Raw genomic sequence first — 18,690 nt, 5'->3', positions numbered from 1 at the left:
GTTTTTCTGTGGGATCCAGCTATGGAGCTGCCTTACATGAAGGATTGCTTTTATGGTAGAGCAAGCTCTAACACCAGGTCTGATTTCAGGATAGACACAAAACACCAACTGGAGCCTGAGAAGGTCTAAAACATTTGGCTTAGTGTCCAGAGTCCTAACGGACTCCATATTTGTCATCACCCATGGAGAAGGAGTGGAGGATGACTAGGGAGAGTCTGTTTTGCTCTCCTCTCCCCAGAGATTGACAGCTTTTGTTTTCATTGCTGCCACAGATGCCTGGCCATGCAGTAATCGCTCCTGCTGCTCTGTGCCCTCCTCTTGTTGCAGTTCCAGGCTGTGCCAGGGCTGCAGAGTCTGTGGTATGAAAACAACTCACGTGCTTGCCTTTGGGCAATTGCTGTGAGCTTGCACCTCAGGTATGTGCCTAACTGGTGTCCACACATCTGTCCTTCTCACAGCAAGGTTGGGAACACAGGCAGGTGCTGGCAGCAGGTGCCGGAAAATGCAAAAGTGAGAAGTGGGATGTCAGAGGGATGCAGTTGGCCACTGCTGGCAGAGCTGCTGCTCAGGCACAGCCACTGCTCAGGCACAGCCGGGTCCTTCCTCTCAACTTGGGCAGAGTAGGTGCTGAAGTAGCAGGGATAGTCCATGTCCCAACACAATAGCCTCTCTGGCTTCTACTCCTGTGTTTAGAAAATGGATGACAAATTTATCACCACTTATCTTTTGAGTATCAAAGAGAGAAAAGGGAAAAGTGTAGTGATCAAGGAAAGGCCAAAGACACTTGGTGTAAGGCAGAAAACAGATGCCAAAAATGCTTTCATTCCTATCTCTTCAGCAGTTACTGACACTAGGAAACCTTTCTGTATTATCTGTAGGAACAAGTTAAGGAAGTGCCTGCCAGAGATGCTGTATAACAACGTGTGCAAGGACAGCAAGTTCCATTCCCAAGAGCAAAACTCCAGAGCATTCTTCTGAACTAACCTTTCATTCCACTCTGACCCCTGGCTGCCCACCGATAAAAAGCCAGGCAAAGATGGCAATTTAGTCTTTACCTATCTATCATTGAGGAGCAGAGATTAGCTGCTGGAGAGGCACCAGGTGGTTGGGAAGGACACAGAGATGTCCTGATTGAGACTGGCAGGGAATTTAAGCAGAGTGAGTTGGTTATTGTGTCTCAATTCAACCCAGGTGAGATTTTCCCCATGGCCATATAATGTCTGGGTGGCAAGCTGGGGCTGGGTGGGGAGGGTGAGACAGTGACCAGAGCAACCCAAAGGCTCCACTCCCCCTGGTTCTTTTGGGGATGGTGTGTGAGCAATGGCTTCCTTTGCAGGGATGTACACACAGGCATCAGCTGGGCTCCTGGAGTGGGCTGCAAAACACCACTATCCTCTGATGGTATTGTTTTCCTCTCTGAACCTGAGAGGAAAACAGGTTTCCAATGCCAAGAGCTGACATGCCCCTGAGTGCCTCAGAGCCATGGGAAGTGCTGGTACCACTGTGTCTCCATGAAAGAAGGATAATGTCGCACTCTTGTTCCTGAGAGTGGGGCAGTGAAACACCAGGTTAAAGGTGTGCTGAAATTCAGTTTTTTATGAATCAGGCTGGTATATTTAACAGGAATGTGATATGTGAGATGTGAGACTGCAGGCTGGTGATTTGCTATTACAAATTAAATACTAGCAGCTACTCAGACAAGATAAACTACACATAAGTGGATAGCAACAACTCAAGGAAAGGGGGAGGAAAAAGAGGAAGTCAAAGCACAGGAAAAGAAAAATAAGAAAAAAGCAAAAACATTTGAAATTTGCCAAATGTGATTAACACTGCAAAGAGTTTTTGAAAAACTGGAAAGGTTCCTTTTTAATATAGGTGGGACTTAAATACATATGATTGAATTCCTGTTACTGATTTCTCTTTCTTTCTCCTTATTGGAGAAAGATTTCTTTGGGAGCAAAAGGGTATTTCCATCTTGTTTCTTTGTTTTTCTGCACTTGCTATCACTGTGTGCATGGTTGGTTTCCACAATGCTGTCAGGCACTTGGGCTCTCATCCAGCAAATACTTAACCACACATGTAACATCCCAGCCACCGTAAGGTTATCCATGTGCTTAGATGACTTTGGGTCAGGATCTTAATATCTCTGCAGCTCAGATGTGACTTCCACACAGTAAGGAGAAGATGCAGAAGAGCCAGACAATTAGAAAATGTTATTGTGAGACCACAGAGATCCTGGCAGAGACTCAGGGAGTAATTTGCTACCTGAAATATTATTTCAGTCTGGATGAAAAATTGGTAAATCAATTATTCTCCAGAAAGTGCTGCTTTTGGGCATTGGAAGCAATCAGCAAATTCAGTCCAAATGAACCAGGTTAGGTTAAACCATAAAAATATCAGAGTTTGAGAGGAGAGGAGGGGGTCCATGCTTCCCAGCCAAACAGGCCCCAAGGATGAGGGAGGGTGACCACCAGCAGGGTAAGCAATGGTGGCCCCTCCTGCCCACACAGCTCTTTGCTGAAGTCCCACTATAGATGAAGACCTTTGTTTCCCAATATCCTTGGCTTGTTTTAAAAATGCCCTAAAAGGTTTCTTTTATCCAAAGTGCATTTTTTCTCCTGCATGTTACCAAGTAATCAATTCTTGTTTGATCCAAATTACTTTTCCCTATTTTCTTTCAGTTTGGCCCCCAGATAAGTGCATACAACTTAAGTGCATCAATTAATGGAAAGCATCCACATTCAGCAGCAAAATCAGTCTTCTGGCTGATCCCTTAGGAGTCACTGATTGTGATTGGTAGATTATGGGATATTTTTCCAGATAAGAATTTTCAGCTTTTATCCAGTCTCTTCAGTTTTTGAGCTGGTCTCCTGATGTTTCTGTGCCAGTGAGGTGGGATTCCTGCAAGGGTGATTCCAATCCCACACACCTGCTACTACTTGGAGGCTAAATGTTTCTCATGGTGGCCAACCTCAACTCCTCTCGCTCTCCTGGCTGTGATTTAGGGGACAGCACAGGTTTGAGGTCTTTCATATCAGGCAGAAAGGGATGAGGTCACCCTCTTGGGGGAGAGGCTCATTGCTGTAGGCTCCAGTGGTTCTGTGACCTACTGTGACCCTGGTTCTGTGACCCTGGCCCAGAGACCTCCCTAGTCTCTGGGCCAGGGAAGGAGTCTTGGCTCCTTTTACTCGTTGGAGTAGATGTAATCCTGGAAGATGTGCACGGTGGCAGAGAGCGAGTTTCATCTTACTCATGGTTCAAAATGCTTTTCACATCTAACCAACAAGTGGTACAGAGTGAAGGTGAGGGCATTGCAAGGGAAATCAAGGAGAATGAGTAGAGAAAGGAGAGGATGCCGAGACATTGGCAATAGGGTGTGAGGTGCAGGAGGGATGTACAAAACCCAAAAGTGATCAGCTCCTGTGAGGCAGCAGGTGCAAGCAAAAGTTTTATAGGATCATGTGAGAAGGTGTTGCACATCTTAGCAGGAACAAAATCAATGCAATGCCGCCTAAGGAAAGATGATGACACTATTTATGCTCAAATATCAGTTGTTGCAGACCAAGTGATCCGTTCTACAAAATATATCACAAAAGGCAAATCAGACTGCAAGAGCTATTCCCCACCCCTCAGCAGCACCCATCAGAGGTCTTTGTTTAGGAACAGGTCCTCACTGTTGATGCTTATACCCTTCCAGAACTTCAGTCTGGTGGCTCTTCTCACTGCTAGGAAGGGTGCTGGGAGCATCCCCAAACCACTGGTGCTGTAAGGGAAACAAAAATTATTGCTTTGGAAAGCAGAATCATTCACCTTCCCTGGGAGCAAGAATTAGTGGCAGTAAAGAGCCATGACAGATATATGCAGAGCACAGGATCTTCTTACAGTGCTACATTCCTGGGAAACCATCTTCCACCTGATTTGATTTGAACAATAACTCTTTCACTGGGCCACCATCAGTGAATGGGGTGGGCTGAACTACCTTCTCTTCTTGTTTATGTTTCAAAGTCCCCTGTGCTGGTAGTGTCATGTCAGCTGTATCAAAACTAAAATGTCTTTTCCTGTGGGGTTTTTCCACGTTGTTTTTCTACAAGAACAAAAGTCAACATGACAACTTTGCTGAGCCCTGTTTCTCTCTTTTTTATCTATGTAACTGATGCCAATGGAAACATTAGCCACTCTTTCAAACAGCAAGCTGCAAAGGCCAGCAAAACACATGTGGTTTGTTCTTTATATGTATATTTATTACATTGACATCATGCCTACTTGCCTTTTTCCTTCCCTTTATTTTTAAAAACACTAAAAAGTCATGGATATTTGAGATGAAACACTTTTTAGGTGTTGTTTTGATAAAATGAAAGCCAAGAGTAGATTCTCAGCTGCTTGCATGGATGTGCCTTCTTCCTGAGAGTGGGGATTGATGCCAGGGAAGATCTAGTCTTGTGGGTTCAGAGATCAACCCATATAGAGTTTCTGCTCCCTGTGCGTCTTCCATTTTATGGGCAAACATTATCTATTGTTAGCTCTGTAGAGCCAAAAGAAGTACAGGAGGAAAAGCTGAATTGTGTCCTACCTTGTAGCTACGTTGTAGCACTGTATTTGTGTGTAAGTTATAGCATAGGTGCCGATACACGTATGTTATAGGTTTAGGTATTAGAGATATCTGTAGGTATATTATGATACATGTAACACACTTTGCTGCAGTCAGTGAAGTTCTGGCAGACTGTCCATCATCTAAGAAAGGGGGAGCCAACCCATGTTCCCTAGTAGAGCCCTCCATGGGCCCCAGACTTGGAGGGGTAGGAGGGATGGAGGTGGTCCCAAATGCAGGTCAGGAACCTTTCCCCATGAGGCATCATGTTCTTGTAGCAGGAGGAGAGTGCCTTTGTGTCATGGTACACAGATGGATGGAACACATTTGTTTCTCATCAGGCTTCGGCTTTTAAATTATAGGATATTAAGGGTTGAAAGGGACCCTAAAGATCATCTAGTCTCAACCTGCCCTTGCCATGGGCAGGGACACCTCCCACTAGACCAGGTTGCTCAAAGCCCCATCCAACCTGACTTGAACACCACCAGGTTTGGGGCATCCACAACATCCCTGGAAAACCTGTTCAGTGTCTCACCACCCTCACAGTAAAAATTTCTTCCTAATATCCAGCCCAGTTTGTACCCATTACTCCTTATCCTATCACCACAGTTCCTGACAAAGAGTCCCTCTCCAGCTTCTTTGTAGGCCCCCTTTAGATACAGGAAGGTTGCTATGAGGTCTCCACATAACTTTCTCTTCTCCATGCTGAACAGCCCTAACTTTCTCAGCCTGTCTTCATAGCGGAGATGCTCCAGTGCTCTTATCAAGTTCATGGCCTTCTTTTGGACTTGCTCCAACAGTTCCATGTCCTTCCTATGTTGGGGATCCCAGAACTGCATGCAGTACTCCAGGTGGGAGTCTCAAAAGAACAGAGTAAAGGGAGAGAACCACCTCCCTCAACCTGCTGTCCAAGCTCCTTTTGATGCAGCCCAGGACACAGCTGACACTTTCTGGGCTATGAGTGCACACTGCCAGCTCATGTTGAGTTTTTCATCAACCATCACTTCCAAGTCCTTCTCCACATAAAATATCTTTTTTGTATATTTCCACTCAGTGCCCATGTTTCATTGCTGTGAGCTCATTCAGTTGATTAAAACAACAGAGGAAACTGGTTTTATATTGAGAGTTTTACCATAGAAAAGTTAAGCTCATTCAGGGAATATAGGTTTTTCTGTCACTTCTAGCAGGATACTTTGGCTCTCTGATGGACAGATGCCATTACTTTCATTTCTGCATCTGTCTGCACTGTATAACGTTTCCCTTGACCCTAGTCCTTCCAAGATTTGAATGTTACAGCAAGTGCTGGGAATAAGTAGGGATTTCAGTCAGAAATTCAGAAAATCTCCCTGTGGAGGAGCCATCCCCAGCCTCCATCATTGGGGAAGTGCAGGGAAACCTCTGCCAAGCCCTGAGAACTGGGACTATCTAAATTTACGCTGCCATTATCATATGTTCTTCAGAGCACTGGTCTTTTTTTTTTTCAATTAACATCTTTCAACTGGCTGAAAATTATAACCTTCTCAAGATATAATTAGTATGCCTTTATAAACACCATGGATGGTTTAAAAACTCCTTCAGGTTCTTGTCCAGTACCAGAAATATCCTGTAAGGGTGAGTGCAAGGGTTACTTTTATGCCGGAGGATGAAGATGCTCTCCATACCCATGTCTGCAGGTGTGGAGATCAGACTTACATGGAAGCAGAGCAGATGTAGGTCCCCAAGGGGTTGAGAGAATTGGAGTTGTTCAGCCTGGAGATGAGAAGGCTCTGGGAAGACCTTAGAGCAGCCTTCCAGTACCTGGGGGGGCTACAAGAAGGATGGAGAGGGACTTTCGACAAGGTGACAGGACAAGGGATATGGTTTTAAACTGAAGGAGGACAGCTTTAGATTAGCTATTAGGAAGAAATTATTTATGGTGAGACACTGAAACAGGTTGCCCAGAGGAGTTGTGGAAGCACCATCCCTGGAACTGTTCAAGGCTAGGCTGGATGGAACTTTGAGCAACCTGGTCTAGTGGAAGGTGTCCCTGTTCATGGTAGGGGGGGGTCGGAAGTAGATGATCTTTAAGGTGCCTTCCAACCTGAACCATTCTATGGTTCTATGACCCTGCCTGGCCATCTCTGCCAGCCCTTTAGGGCATCAGCAAAATGGCTATTGAAATGTTTTGTGACCATTACAATGCATGTGTTGTAGTGTCCACTTTTATGAAAGGGCTTTTATAAGAATCAGAAACATTAAAATCTCCCCCAGGTGCACATATTTTTGTCAGACAAACAGAAAGGAATGCACTAGTAGTGTAGAGGCATATATTTTTAAACTGCAAAGCCAAACTTTATGCAGTATTGTACAAACATTGCCATTAAGTGAAAAAATACATCTGTATGTTATGATACAATTTTATTGGTGGGTGTTGACATGAAGTTTCAGCCTTCTATATTGGATTAATATGTGGGATTATGTGCAACACATGTAGTAATCAGTGGGGTTTTTAAAATTCATTGCATTATTCTTGTTCTGTTAAACAGCCACTGGTTTTGTAGTAATTGTGAATATTTTCTTTTTAAGGCATGAATTTTAGACAGTGGGGGCTGCCTTATTCTATTGTAATAACTTTTCAAGCCCTCATCACTGCTTTGCACTGAGACCTGGGGGCAGCTCAGGATCTCAGTGGGCTTTCCCCCCTCATACCAACTGTCCTGGAAAGCCCCAGTGCAGCGCCAGTGCAGAAGAGGTAGTTTGTAAGTTGTGCTGGATAGAGATGCCTTTCCCACTAAAGGCTGCATAAATCAGCACTGGCCGTTGTTGATCACAGAGTCACAGAATGGGTAAGGTTGGAAGGGACCACTGAAGATCATCTAGTCAACCTCACTGCTCAAGCAGGGTACCCCAGAGCACATTACTTGGGATTATGTCCAGAAGGCTTTTGAGTACTTCCAGAGAAGGACATTCCATAACCTCTCTGGGCAGTCTGTTACAGTTCTGTCATCCTCACAGTAAAGAAGTTTTTCCTCATGTTCAGTTGGAATTTCCTGTATATCACTTTCTGACCATTGCCTCTCATCCCATTGTTCAGCACCAAGAAGAGCCTGGCTCCATCCTCCACTCTCCCTTCAAATAGTTGTATACACTGAGTGTCTGCCCACTCAGACTCCCCTTCACCAGGCTAAACAGGCCCAGTTCCCTCAACCTCTCCTGATAACTGAGGTGCTCAAGTCCCCTCGTCATCTTTGTATCCCTTCGTTGGACCTGCTCCAGGAGCTCCACATCTCTTTTGCTCTGTGGAGCCCAGAACTGGACACAACACTCCAGATGTGGTCTCATTAGGCCTGAGTAGAGGAGCAGGATCACCCCAGGATACCGTTGGCCTTCTTGGCCACAAGGACACTGTGCTGGCTCATGGACAGCTTGTTGCCCACCAGGACCTCCAGGTCCTTCTCTGCAGAGCTGCTTTCCAGCAGGTCAGTTCAGCCTGTACTGGTGAAGGGGGTTATTCCTCCCCAGGTACAGGACCCTGCACTTGCTTTTGTTGAATTTCATAAGGTTCAGCTCTGCCCATCTCTCCAACGTGTCAAGGTCCTTCTAAAGGACAGCATGGCACTCTGGGGTATCAGCCACTCAGTTTTGTATCATCAGCACACTTGCTGACAAGGCATCTGTCCCTTTATCCAAGTCATTGATGAAGAAGTTAGATAATACTGGACCCAGCATCAACCCATGAGGAACACCATGAGCTACAGGACTCCAACTAGACCCTGTGCCACTGATCACAACCCTCTGAGCTCCACTGTTGAGACAGTTCTGAATCCACCTTGGCATCCACTCATCCAGACATGATGCTAAGTACCCCAAACACCTGCTGCTCTCACATTCAGGAGAGAGATGCAGAGGAAGGCAAGGGGGCTCAGTGGTCTTCCCACTGCCCACCAGTCCCATGTCCCCTCCATCCTCCTGCTGCCTTGGATGGGGGGAAGGCCTCCCCAGAACTCCTTTATGCCCCACCTCAGGTTATCTTTTAATTTCTAATATTTTCTCTTCCCTTCTTGCAAAGGGGCCAAAGCCAATTTTGGCTGAGGATGCCCCAGTTGTTGGCATTTGCAGATCCCATGCAGCTTTACATCTGCTTCCACCTTCACCAGAGACATCTATTGAGGTTGGTTCCTGGTATTTCATATCCTGGGAACTAGTCAGTAACCATCACTGACTCAGATGAGCACAGGAATATTTTCTTGTTGCAGACAATTTGTCTTTCCTCCCTGCTTCTTCCAGATTAAAGTCTTTCCCTTCTCCAGCATATTCCGTGTCCTGCCCCTGGTGCATGCACGTGCTGGGGGCTCTGGTAAGGTGAAGTGTAGAGAGAAAAAAAAGGAAATTTTGAGGAAGGAGTAGATTTTAGCTAGAGTTACAAGGAAATCAGAGACACTGGTGTGATGTCTCTTCCTGTAGGATAAAGCTTCAGAGGTTGGTCAGAACTAGGTGAAAACAGACAGTGTTTTGTCCCCCTTACTGGAATGTTTTGCTGGGAACAGCTGGAGAGGCATCATGGGCAGGGTAGCAGAGGGACCAGATGCTGAGGCTCAGGGATATGAGGCCAAGCTGGCCAGGCAGCTCTGGGGGCTGGCCCACAGCCCTGCATGGCTCCTGCTCCACATCACTTCAGCAAGGACCATTGCTGCCTCGCCCCAAATCTGGGCAGAGATGTTGGTGACCAAGAATGTGTCTCTATGGCTATGAATAAAACTTCAGCTGTGTGTCATTTAGAAAGACCCTAATTTTAGCTAGCCCAGCACAGTGTTGAGCTGCATGTCACTGAGGTGCCCCAGCACACTTGAAGGGCGGCGCTTGTGCCCCTTTGCTTGGGCAAACCAGGTGTATAATGTTTTGTTTTCTGCTGGAGGTTCGAGAAGCAAGAGGAAGAGGAAGAGAGAAGCGTTTTCTTACAGGGACAGGGTTAAGAAAGCGTCTGGGATGGGACCAGCCCCCGGCGCAGCCAGCTCCAGCAAGCCTGTGGTGTTTGGGTTGTCCGGGCGCCCGTGATGGCTCCAATGTGCGCGCAGTATGACAGATGACCTATTGAAATAATTTCGGAGCAGTGCTGAGGTTGCCAGGACAACCAGTGCTCCCTGGGCCTGCGCCTGGCCATGTGACGGCCGCCTTGACGTCAGCTGGAGGCTGAGCCTGTGGTCCCGGCCGCGCAGTCAAAGGCTTGTGAGAACCCGGTGGATGCTGGATTCATCCCCACCGCCGCCGCCGCCACCGCCACCGCTGCCGCCGCTGCTGATTCTCAGGGGCTGCCAGAGCATGGACTATTAAAAACTTGCATTTCTGCAGTGTGAGGTAACCATTTGCTTTACGTTCTCATCAGGTTTGGATTTTTTTTCCTTTAAAAAAAAAAAAAGAAAAAGAATAGAAAGCAGCTTATCGTGACTGATAGTTTTTTTCGCTTGTTTGTTTTGGCTGGAAGTTTGCCTTGATGAACAAGCCCAGCACTATCAGATAAATGCAAAGCAGCTTCCAGTTACTAATTTTGTGTGCAGACTGCAAAATGGAGTTAAATTTAGATTAATGATCCATGAAAGGAGAATAAAATGATATTGTTCTCATTTGACACTTTAGGAATATAAATGAACACGAGTAATCCTAGGCTAATGCATTTGGGAGTTAAAAGAAATGATATCTAGGTATTATGTTGATTTGGGCATCCCTACAGCTTTTTTTATACCTCTGTTGGAACTTGTAGTTTTTTAATGCTGCCCAATTCAGGCTGTTTTGTACCCAGTGTATTCAGTGAGGGGAAAGCCAGCAGTCAATGCAGCCAGGAACAGCGTAAAATCCAAGTCTCAAAGTTCCAGCATTTAAATCATCTTTGTTCACACGGAGTCCCTGCTCCCCGCGCGCTCCCTGGGCTTTCTGCCCCTCTCCTGGGGCATGCGGCACTCTTGACTGTATAGTGTTTACAGAGGAAAGGATCAGGAGCTTCCTGAAAAATTATCTGAAATATGCCAAGAGAGCAGCATTGCTGTTACACAGGCTTTTGCCCTTTTTCTCACGCGCGCACACAAGGCTTGTTTTTTCCCCTTTTTTTTTTTTTTCTGTTGTGCATTGAGACCAGTTAGAATAGCTAAAAAAAAAAAAGAACTGCAGCATGAGCAGCATGATTTTTCAATCGCTGTGGTGATTGAAAAATGAAATGCTATTTGTGTCTCTTTGTAAAAACGAGAGAGTTCAGGTCTGTTTCTGTACTGCACTTACTTCGAGGTGGCTCTTGTGGGGAAGGAGATCTCAGAGCTCCTGAAGTTTAGTGCCACGGGCTGAGTTTGTGTGGGAACATATAGATTCATTTTAAGAACAGATTACAGCTGAAGCATCGTGTGTGTTGTTTCCTGGAAAAGTATGTTAGATTGTTCTTATCTTCTCTAATTATATACTCTTGTTCCCTTCCTCCTAAAGTTCAAAGGGTTTATTGATAATGGTAATGATTCTCCAAAGCAGCTGCCTGTCTGAAATGATCATGGAACTACAAAACAATTTAAAACACAGAGCAGTAAAAGATAAAAAAAATTCTATTAAATTATACTAATGTTATCAAATGAAGCATAAATAATTTTTTCAGAAAGGCAGCCAAGACAGACATTAAACCTGGAGGCACTTTCTAAGGAAAGTTATGGCTTAATGCTCTGGATTTCACTGCATTTGACATTCTTAGCAGAGCAATGAGGATAAATGCATCTGAAACCTTTAAATCATTTCACTTGGCGTTATCTCATCAGTTCTTTCCAGTTCAACTCTTGTGCCTAAAACATCACTCTTTTGGGGGGCTGAGATATTAAACATTTTCTTTATTAAATTATTCACCTGATGCCGCTACACTGACTCCTCATGGGTGACTTTAACCAAGGTTTACAGGAGCCTCGTAGCTTTGGTGTGGAGGTGCTATAGCACCCCAAGTACAGCCTTCTCTTAGGGAATGGGGCTCTCGATGTCCTTGCCCAGGTGACCCACCTGGGCTGAGCTGGGCATGGCTTCTCCTCAGCTGGCACAGGGAGCTATGTTTAAGCCGACAGCAGTCCGGCCCCTCCACCTGCATGTGAGTTCCCCCAGATTCTGGGCATCAGGGTGGATGGGGAGGGCAGGGAGAGGCAGTCAATGCGACCCACCACCCTCTGAGATCTCCTTGTTCACCACCTTATACTGGCAGGACAAGTCTAGTGAGGGACTGGGGCATGGAGTGTGGGTATAGATTTGAGCTGAGCAGCACCTGCCATTCAAGAGAAGTCATTCACTCTCATGCCTGAAGGATTTGCCTCCATGTATAGCTGCAGTCTCCTGCCAGGCTTGACTTGAGTCATCAGTGTGGCAATGATGCTGGGGGTGTGCTGGGGCTTATCCTCATTCATTTAGGCTTGAATACAGTGTCCTGTAGCATTTGATGCTTTGAAAACACCTGCAAGGGGAAAAATAATTGATGCAACTTTTGCTGAAGAGCTATTAATTAGAAATATTTTTAAAATAGGTTCCTCATCTCCAGATGGAATGGACATATCTTACTTTAGTGATACTGACCAAGTCTTCAAAAGATTCTAACTTGACCTGACAGATGAGGATGATAAACTGCTTCCTAGTCATATTGTGGCAGAGGTCTGAGAGACAATGTTACAGGGGAAGCTGGTGAGTGCCAGTGAGGTTGCACGGGGATGCGTCCTGCAGTGCACATGGAGTCCTTGCACCCCACGTACTCCCTGGGCTTTCTGCCCCTCTCCTGGGGCATGCAGCACTCTTTATTATATGGTGTTTACGGAGAAAAGGATCAGGAGCTTCCTGAAAAATTATCTGAAATATGCCAAGGGAGCAGCATTGCTGTAACACTGACTTTTACCCTTTTATTCACATGCACACAGAGCAACAGCTCTGTCCCCTCTTGACAAGTCCTTGGGGCCTTTGGCATCCCGTCAGTCCAGGAGATGGGGATGGATGAGCTGCAGGCAGGCAGGCAGCTCACAGACAGCGCCAGAGTCTGCAACTGGAGAATGCACAGGTCCCTGCTCAGAAGGGCAGGGAAGGAAGGGTCTGAGAGTCATCCTGGAGCTGCATGCCTCTGCTCCATGATTTCATGCTCTTGTTTCTGCTGGTCAGTGAAAACTTTTGTACCAAACCCTTTTGACAAGCACTTGGATTTTGCCTTGCAGTGCGTAAAGTTGTCAGGCAATGTAATGCTAAGCATCCTGCCGTCTGTGCCTTGCCATGGTTTCACTCACCATGAGAAAAGAACAAACAGCCTGTAGGTTCCTTGCAACCACCGAGAGAGGGGAAAGTGGCTGCAGCCCATCCCTTACCTTCTGCCCAACACCACAACTGTGCCACTGCCAGATTGCTCAGACTTGAAATCCTCTGACATAAAGAGAAAAAACATGAGATGCACACGGGCTTGGCGACACTTCACCTTCTTCCAAGGAGGCTAGATTGACCCTCATACTTCCCATCATCCTTTATGTCATTTGCAAATGTCACCCTGTTTGCACGCACACAAGAAGGGGATGATCTCTTCCGACAGTCTCCTTGTCCATGGCGAAGGGTGAGCAGACCAGCAATTCCTGAGGAATTCGGGCACTTTACCTTAGGAGATACCATGGGCAAAACAGCAGGACTGAGATCTCCTTACGCCTCCTCTCACACAACTGGATACAGCAGGGAAATTAAAAACAAATGGGAGCTGTTCATGCCTCTCACCTCATAATAATAACACACTCAAGCCTTTAGTGTGCTCTGCCTTTATCTGGTTGATGGGCAATGACAATCTAAATTTAGGCTAGAATCATAGTAAAACCTAAAAAAACCTTGCAACACAGAACACTTCTTGAATTTTTTCAAACAGAATGTGACTTCTGCTGTCTTTTTAAAGGTTCTAGCCTCTATCTAGGCAATATTCATCGGGGGAATAAAATCCTCTGAATGGGGGGGAATTGTCAGACAGTGGGAACTGATGTTTCAGTATGGAATTTTAGGATCTTAAATTACTTATTGGTTGGTTACAATTGCTTAAGTTGGTTCCCACTCTGCTACAAATCATTACATTGTGATAATTTAATGCATCAACATTAGCAACAACTAGTTTAAATGACAGCTGAGCAGCAGTAGAGATTTGGCATTTTAACCAACAGTTACTTTTCCAATTAAACACAGATGCCATGCGTAGGGTAATCTGAATGCAAAATAAAAGTTGACCTGGCTGTTGGTTCCAAGCTAAAGGAACAAAAACCCTAACTCTGGAATGTTTTTGGTAGTCATATTTTAGAAATAATCTTCCATGGTGAGCCAAAATCTAAGCAGACAGTTATAGTCAGATAACAGTTTAAAAAATAGACTATGTTTTGGCTGTACTTTTACTGCTGTTAAATTTATCTTCTTAAATAGCAGGGAGTATGAGTTGAGGTTTGAGAAACAGTAATTTTGTAATTATTTTATATGGATCGAATTATTCTGTCATCAAATTTGCATTTCAGACAGCATTACAGTATGAAAATATAATTAGAAACTGTAATTCAGGAATTGCTGAATGTGATATTTCCCAGAGGGAGCACTGTCAAGAAGCTGCCCTCACTACAACTTTAGCAAATATTGAAATCCTATAGGTGGAAAATGTGAAGGCTGAGTTGTAAAGTTCCTGTCCCTTCTGTGGTCCTCACACGCTGTCAACTTTCTGCTGAACTTCATTTTTTCATAAGATTCATTTCCACAGAAACATCTAATCATTAAGAGCTGAAGGGCTCAGATCCTGTTCTGCTGAATTTCAGTCTGACTGTGCTGATAGCTGCTGAATTGCTTTCAGCCACAAAATGACACTGAGATAGTGTAAGGATCTGATTTACATGCAGAAAAGGCAAGAAGCTTGTCGTTTGGTCTGAAATGCTGGTTTTAATTTGCCCAGCACACAGAATTCCCAAGCAATGCCTCTTTTCACAGAAGAGAGCTGAGGATGGGACTCAGTTTAACTCTGTCTCTCTCCTTTTGTAATTCAAGGTTTTTCAGCATACATGTTCACAGTGTTGTGCAAAGTTTTGGCTGTATAAATCTCACTCATGTCAATCTTTATGGTTTTTACTATTCTTGTTGCAATCTTTGGCTTATCATAGACATACTAGCTGGAGACAAACATGCCGTGTCATTTTTAGTTGGGCTTGTGTTGATAAATCCCATTCACTTTTGTCTGAGACTAACACTTCTTAGGAGAGCATCATCCATGGCCAATTTTTTTCCCACCACCTTGTTCAGGCATTGGGCAGGTCCCTATGTGGAACTAAGCCTGTGATGCCCAAAGCAAAGCCAACATTGTGAGGAAGCAGAAGCTGAGTGTGGGGCATACTTGATGCTTTGATGCCCCCATACATCTGTCACAGTCCTGCTGAGAGACAGTCGCAGTGCTACACCAGGACAGGAAAAGAAGAAGTGTGGACCTGTGAACCCAGGACTGCATGGATAAATGGGCTGGCTGGTGACATGGTTCCTAGTGACTCAGAGACACTGTCACTCACAGTGTGCTCTGAGGATCAAGACCATTTTCTGTGCCTGCCCAGAGCCATCTTCCTACACCCACCTGCACTCAGCCCTGTCATTTTTCCAGGGTGCTGGGGAGGACGTCTGTCCCATCACTCGCATTTTGCATGATGCACATCCCGCAAGCTGTGTCTGGTATTTGCCATGTGAACACAGGGCAGGAGCTTCAGGGCATCAGTGGAGATGACCATTTCTGTTAGGGAGGATGCAGTAAGCTAGGTTGGCTCTTTAGGGACAAGTAGCACCTGGGGTGCAAGTGCTGGTTGGCAGGTGGGGAATGAGCAGTTCCTGAGCATCACATCCACAGTTTTACACATTTACTTAGAAACTGCAGAGGAGCAGGAGGAAGTATTTCAACTGGCTTTGTCTGCACATGGGAGCTGAAAGGCTTTGAGACAGGTTTATACCTGCCACATTTGTCACAAAGCTTCTTAGCTGTGTGCTGAATTTCATTGTCAAGAGAATGTGGCTTAAGGAGTGGGCCAGAGCCAGGCTGTCCAGCCACAGGGGAATAGTGGACCAGGAGGGATGGGACAAAGTGGGAAGGAGAGCCCTTGGCAGGACTAACTGACTGGCTGCTGGCAGGATGCAGCCAGGGCAGGCTACTGTCATTGTTTCTGCACTGCTGTGTCTGCCCATGCAGGGAGCTCTGGCAGTACTGCCCCGTGTCTTTGGGCATCTGCAGAACAGGCCAGACAAGACTTACGTGAAACAGAGCTGCCTGAAGGAGCTGGGAGAGTGAAATATGCTTCCTGCGTTAGCAGTGGTGCCCTGTTGTTTAGCTGCTGTGTGATGTAACAGTGGCTTACAGGGCTGCTCTCTCTGCTGGGTGCTGGTTCAAAGTAGGGCTGGAGGAATGCTGTACAGTCAACTCTTGTGCAGTAGCTGCTACTGGAGAACAGAGGCTTTGTCTTTAATAGTTTCATGCTTGTTGTTGTATTATAGAAGAGAGCAGGTTTTGGAGACACCCAAGAATAAGCGTACGAAGGTTTTATTAGACAAGCAGACCAGGTGGTTTATAGGCTATCACTTGAGAGAAGACAACTTACAGCTGAAGAAGATCAAAGTTAGTTTCTTTCCTTACCAAATTCCCTTGCTCCTAGAGCAGGCAGATTATGCTTCACATGACCTTTCTGTGTCTCCTCCAGGACTGCAAACACACAATGGATCCAGCTCATTTGAAGTGTCTAACTTCAGCTGAATAACACTCAAAGAGACTTCATCGAGCAATTCAGCCTCAAGAACCTTTAACTCTAAAAAAAATATTCCACTCATGTTGTGTGTGTGTGTTCCTAATTGCAAATCCAAGATACCAGGGTGAAGCGAGCACAAAGCCGTTGATTATTTCCACAACTGCTGTGTGCTTCCTATCACAACAGTATTCTTTTGTGCAGAATGGCAGCATGATTGCAGACTCCTCTTTAGCCTTACCATCTTAGCGAGCCCAGGTCCAATTAGAGCAATTATATCTCAGCAGAAGCACTATCTGTTGTCCTCTGGACTTGTCTGTCAAGTGTCCTATTCATCGCTGTTTATGGTGTGTGAGGCTTTTCACATAAAGTCGTTGTGACCTGGCTGAAACCATCCCATCAGAAGGGTAGCCTGCATTTGTGAAGACTTATTTCACAGGCTGATGTGAACAAGAAGAGTACAAAGTTACAGCTGGCCAAGGATAAATCTTCAAGTCTAGCCACATTTTCCTCTTGCTTGAGCATTATTGCTGATTTGACACAGCACACAGCTTTCACTTTCAATTATTTCACTTCACCCTTCATTTTCAATTACTTTACTGCTAAAAATTGAGAACATTATCAGAATTCGCAGCTCCTCCTTGCTGTGTTGGAGGGTTTCCTTAATCAAAATCCCCAATGTGAGTTGCAAGACATGTAATGTTTGATGGCATATGCTATTAAACCACTTACAGCTCTGAGGTCTGTGTGGAACTCTGTGGTCTTTGAGTTGTTGAAGAGCTACTGGATAGTGGGAACTTCTGTTTTGCTTTACTTCTGCTATCAGAGCATGATGCAGGAGCTGAGTGATTCCTGCCAAGGAAGTCCCCCTTGTCACCACTAAGGTAAAAGCTGAGAAGCAGAGCTTGGTGAAAGGCAGAAGTGCTGGGACTTGGGAAGGTCAGGGGCAATGCAAAGAGGAACTCTTTCTGAACTAAGATCAGATTTTTGTTTTCTCATACTTCTCTTGGAAAGGAAAATCCATGGAGCAGTGTTTAGAGTTTTCTTTCTGAAACAAAATGAACTCTTTTCTGACAATTAAGAAATGAGATTACCTCTGAAAGAGCAGCCCCTGTCCCTGCTGCTGACTCAATGGCATCCCTGGGAGTTCTGGTCAACATGCACAGCAGTGCTCAAGCAGAAAAGGATCACTTTAAGAACTGGAAACATGGGCTCGGACCTCGGTCATTCTTCCTCCAGCCTCATCAGGGCAGAGGCTCCATCACATTTGTTTCCCATTTTACCTCTGTTCTGCTAGGTTTTAGCCCACAAGGGCTAAAGTGTCTGGTTGGTTTTGCCAGGAGGAACTGCAGAACCACCTGTATTTTTGGTCCAGATGTCACCCCTTGGCACAGGATGCTGCAGGCAGGAGAGTCATGCCAGCTCAGACCAGGGCTGCAAAGAGACCTTACTGATCTGGTCACACTGGTGGCAAGAATAAATGAGAGCTGATGAAACAGCAATATAACATGCTCCACACCAACTCCATGGGAATCTTGGTGAATTTATTGAAGATAAGTTTATACCATTTACCTGGATCTGCAGCCTTGGCAGATTCAGTTTCTTTTCTTGCAGCGATGGCCTTTTCTCTGAGAACCAAGGGCAGTGAGCTACAGTGCTCACCATGGACACATAATGCATGTGATGGTTCAGTTGGGAAAATACAATTCTTTCAGAGGTGACAAAAGGTGACAGAAACAGGGCGACTGCTTGCCTCACTTTTTCTCTTTTTGTTAGACACTGGGACCCTTGCAGAAGCCCCCACCTCTATTCAAAGCGTCTGATTAGAAATTGGAGTGTATTTCACTATTAGTTCACCATGTGCCAGTTATTAGCAGGCTGTGGTGTTGTTCCTGTACTGACAACCTGTAGTAGAACAGACCTTTCCTGTGTGCTGTTCCCCCCATGCTTGCGGATGGCACTCCAAGCAGGGTGGTGGAGAGGCAGCTGGGAGATAAGAGGTTAAAACAAGCCACGGTTCCAATTTGAGACATTTTCAAAAATAGCAGCTTTTCTTTTGTTTGCTGAATTCCCCATGCTTTTACAGTGCTGTTCCCATTATTCATCTCTTTCCCAAAATAACTTTTTTAAGCAGAGGAATGGCTTGAGTGGGGAGAGGAGGAGATCTGCAGCCTGAGCGGGACAGCTGTGTGCTCCTGTGTCTGCAATGAGGGATATTTCAGTCTTCAGGCAATTTTGCTTCCTCAATGGCAAGCCCAGTAATTCCTTCCTGACAGGTCTCAGTGGTGGTTCCTGGGGGCAAGCTTCAGGCTCACACAGCTTGAAGCTGCCCTTGCAGAGAAACATTTATTCTTCTTCTTTCAA

The 18,690-nt window shown here is 45.5% G+C and overlaps 1 protein-coding gene across 2 annotated transcripts in view; it reads left to right on the top strand.

Moving 5' to 3' along the window:
* The first annotated feature begins 9,758 nt into the window (after positions 1-9,758).
* The window catches only part of NCALD (neurocalcin delta), a 58,606-nt gene continuing 49,674 nt past the window's right edge, over positions 9,759-18,690 (top strand). For both annotated transcript variants that reach the window (XR_003529964.1, XM_027657004.1), the window contains exon 1: positions 9,759-9,922. The gene's annotated coding sequence lies outside the window, so the exon portion shown is untranslated. The remainder of the gene's footprint in view (positions 9,923-18,690) is intronic.

Source organism: Corapipo altera, unplaced genomic scaffold (genome assembly GCF_003945725.1).
Source record: "Corapipo altera isolate COAL_440 unplaced genomic scaffold, ASM394572v1 52b, whole genome shotgun sequence".
Taxonomy (NCBI): Eukaryota; Metazoa; Chordata; class Aves; order Passeriformes; family Pipridae; genus Corapipo; species Corapipo altera.
The sequence above is the reverse complement of the archived record's forward strand: the minus strand, read 5'-3'. Positions and strand labels throughout refer to the sequence as shown.